Raw genomic sequence first — 4,540 nt, forward strand, 5'->3', positions numbered from 1 at the left:
TAGAGCGTGAATCTTCATCTAGGCCAGTTGGTGGAAAGTGCAAGGACTTGTGTTGATTGACACAGCCGACAACGGAGCAGATTGCTTTTTCTCTAGAAGCCATTATTATTATTATTATTATACTGAAACAAAGTCGCGGTCAGAATGAGGAAGAAGAGAGGAGAGCATCAGGACAGGAGAGGAGAGGGGCGGGGAAGAGAGGAGGGGGGCGGGTAGTAGAATTGGCAGGCAGGGAGCAGAGGAGAGGGGGCGCGGTTTAGCGTTACATTACGTAGGCCTCCGCCGTCCAAGCCACGAGTCATATTTGCATAATTATTCACAAAAGTCCAGACAGCGGAGAATACACTGAATGTTCAAATTTGTGTTTTTTTTTGTGAAATTGATGTCAAGAAAAGCCAAAGAACACAAAATATCTACAAAAATGTGTTTTAAATGTCACAATCCCTTTAATATAACATCCACAAACTATTCGTAAACGAGAAGTTAATTGTCTAGTCAGCCACCTACATACAGTATCTACCAGCTCACAGCACCCCTCTGCTCCCGATGAGCAGGTTTGTGCCTTGCCTTGTATCAGTGTGTGAGCAGGTTTGTGCCTTGCCTTGTAACAGTGTGTGAGCAGGTTTGTGCCTTGCCTTGTATCAGTGTTGAGCAGGTTTGTGCCTTGCCTTGTATCAGTGTGTGAGCAGGTTTGTGCCTTGCCTTGTATCAGTGTGTGAGCAGGTTTGTGCCTTGCCTTGTATCAGTGTGTGCGTGAGTTATACAGCCTACCTGCCGTGTTATTATCGCGCCAGCGTTGGATGTTATTGTGCAACCTGATGAATGAGTACTGTAAAGCTGCCGCTATGCAGGTAAAGTTCCTGAATGAATTATTGCACCCACTTGCCTCCAATGCCACATAAAGTGTATCCAAAGTAAGTCCAAAACAATAGATTGTAAAGTGCGGACAAGACTTATTTAAAAGTTCTATGAGTTAATAAAAGATCACACAGTGGAAGGAAGAAAGATGGTGGCAAACTTTCCCCCTGATAAAGGCCCCAGGCCGAAACGCGTTGGTCTTTTTTTTTAACCTTACTTTTTTTAAATGATGAAATAAAGGATTTTTCTACTTCAACTGAACAGAGCTGCCTTTGATATCATATTTAACCATAGAACACTAACAGATGTGGGCCAATGCCCAATGCCTTTCCAAAGGAAGCCCATATGGTTTGACCAAACATTTTGTTTGATGGATGGCAGAACACATCCATCAAAGCTGTGTTCAGACACAAGTCAGTTGTCAGACACAAGACACGTATTTTTTTTAAATATTCTTAAAAAAAAGATAAATGAAGTTGGGCACTTTGGTCCACCCATCCCAAAATAAGTCCATCGTGGGTGTATGGGATTTTTTCTCTATCACACTATCAAACATGGGTGAAATTCACCCGGACACCTGCCTGTAGAAAAACAAACCTACCTTCTATGATGTCATGGCATCATGAAGGTACTGAAAGATCCACCCACCTCAGACATCAGCAACATTATGTTTAATTAATTGCAAAAATATAATTGTCCGGTGGAAAATCACCCGTGTTTTGTGTTCTAGGGTTTAAGTTCACCACCATCTTCCCTCCTTCCACTGTGTGATCTTTTATTAAGGTATAGATTTTTTTTAAACTCTTGTCCTAGAGCGTCGCAGTCCTGCCCCCTTTCATGACGACGCCAGGTCCAAACATAATTCCCAATGCGTTTTTCCCATAGACATTTCAAAAAGTATTTATTTAAAGACCTTTTAAGCGTCGTACAAAGCCAACTCGAGTTGTGACAAATCATGACAACAACAAATATTTTGGTCCAAACTAATAATTACAAAGAAGAAATCTACCGTTTTTTCTTCTTTCTTATTATTATTTATAATCTCATGATCACATAATTTAATGGATGACATTTTGGCGAATGGAAACCAGAACTCCCGTTCATTGTAGGCAGACAGAATATTCTTCGAACCAGAGGGGTTGGAAGCTTGAAAATGATTCTACTTCAGATACATGTTGGCATGTTGGCTTGTTGACATTCACAAGGACAATGATAGACTACACATTGAAAGAGCAAAACTGCTCTTAACAAAAACGAGGTAGCGGAGACAGCAGAGGAATAAAGATTGATTTACCCACAGCCTCAGGTCTACAGGTCCTTTGTTACCAATGTCATCTCTATGTCATTTGTTGGGTTGTTGTACAGGGATGAGAGAGAGCTAAATCTACTGTAGGCCATACCATGAATCTCCCATTTCCTGGAAACTACACCACAATCAGGCCTCCAAGGTCACACAATGAAACACACACAATCACACACACACACACACACACACACACACACACACACACACACACACACACACACACACACACACACACACACACACACACACACACACACACACACACACACACACACACACACACACACACACACACACACACACACACACACACACACACACACACACACACACACACACACACACACACTCTCTCTCTCTCTCTCTCTCTCTCTCTCTCTCTCTCTCTCTCTCTCTCTCTCTCTCTCTCTCTCTCTCTCTCTCTCTCTCTCTCTCTCTCTCTCTCTCTCTCTCTCTCTCTCTCTCTCTCTCTCTCTCTCTCTCTCTGAGTTGTTATAGTTGTCTCCTCCATCTTGGCTCACTATAAAAACTACAGCCTGACAGCCAAGTGGGGGTCAACCACACGCACTTACTCACTACCGGTTGAACTCAATGTGAAGCAGAACATGTAGGTACATTTGCTTCCTGCAGAAGAGAACATTTATTGACCCCTTCGCTTGCATAGAATGGAAGTGAAGGGGAGGCTAATATTCAATTCCTCCATGTGTGACCATGCATTAATGTTCACTGTCCATTTGCATCTTTCCATCAATCATCATTATCTGGACTCGGCTTTACCAATCACATCACTCTGCTGGGATGTGAGTGTGTGTGTGTGTGTGTGTGTGTGTGTGTGTGTGTGTGTGTGTGTGTGTGTGTGTGTGTGTGTGTGTGTGGCTGTGCATGTGTGTTTGCATACATATACGTGTATTCGTTTGTCCCCCACATATCTCGAGAACCGATCGACTTCAAACTTGCCTTGCAAATCACAGATGAGCCCAGGGAGTGATGTGTACCATATTGGTCGGACGGTGCACATTGAAATGAAGCCAACCCATAGCTTTATAACCATAGCCTCACATTGAACTAATATTTGGTGGACTATTGGAATGTCAGAATAATGGGGCTGGACTAATGTGCAGCCTTTGACAGTTTGTGATGCCTTAGAGTTTACAACAATATATATATTTTTGTGTATGGCCAAATCTGTGCTGGGCTACGGCTTTTTCCGTCAACACTGTCTGTCACCCCATAATGTTTTGTAATTTTTACAAATTTGACTGGTCTGTTCATGTACAGAACTACAACTTTTCAAGTACATTGGTCAATATCTGCAAAACTAAATACAATATTTTGCCAGGCTCAAAGGGTGGCCAGACCATGCACAGCCAAGAGTTTTAGGACCACAAAGTTATTTATTGCTGGGAACACATTGCTTGCCATAGTATTTATCATGTGAGCAGGTGTCCAGTCCAGTGTCCAGCTTAGAGTCCAATTAGTTTGACTCAAACCATCATGTGTGTTCAGCCATCCACTCATTCCATACATAAATCAACCAACTGTTTTGGGAAGCTGGGTCTAAATTACATTTTGTTTTTCTACGTGGACTATTTTGGCTATACTTTTCAAATCAGTCCATGCTTTAAAATGTATTAAAACATCACTTTAAATATAACAAAATAAATTGTTTGTTGGATTTGCCTATATCAAGTAAGTTTCAAGTCCATGCAAGTTGATTTTCTGTATTAGTGTAAAACACTGGCTTCCTCTGAGACCAAACAAACCATGGACAATACTCCAATGTCAGTGAGTCGTGGTCAATAGGCTATTGAATACGATGCCAGAAGACTAGTTTTAATAATATTTAATGTCAGCAGTACAGTGTAGTGGTTAATGTAGGAAATGTGTTTTATAAAGCTGGATTTTTTTATGTGAATGGTTTTGTAGCCTACTAAATAGTGATGGTTTAACAAAGCAATTGGTATTCTTTCCAAATGTCTTTATTGTCTATGGTCAAAATTGGTCAGATTATTTATTATATCCTCACTATTATTGTCACCCCCCCCCCCCCCCCCCCCCCCCCTTTACACCAGAGAGGTCTGGGTCAATGTTGTTTGGAGAGGGCACAGAGAGCAAACAGCTCCCTGTGCCCTCACCTCTCTCTGCCTCAGGGCAGAGAGTCCTGTAGAGACTAGATGTGTGCTTGCGTGCGTGTGTGTGTGTGTGTGTGCGAGCGAGTGCGTGCATGCATACGTGCACATGTGTGTGCGTGCGTGTGTTTGGACATTTTGTATTCATGATGTCTCTGATATTTGTATGTCAACCCTGCCTAAGGGAATGCAAAGACCAGCACGCTTATCATTTGCGAATGAACAGTCTGTTTTTGAAACTCTGTGT

This window comes from Protomyctophum bolini (assembly GCF_963924005.1).
Source record: "Protomyctophum bolini genome assembly, chromosome: 9".
In the NCBI taxonomy this organism is placed as follows: Eukaryota; Metazoa; Chordata; class Actinopteri; order Myctophiformes; family Myctophidae; genus Protomyctophum; species Protomyctophum bolini.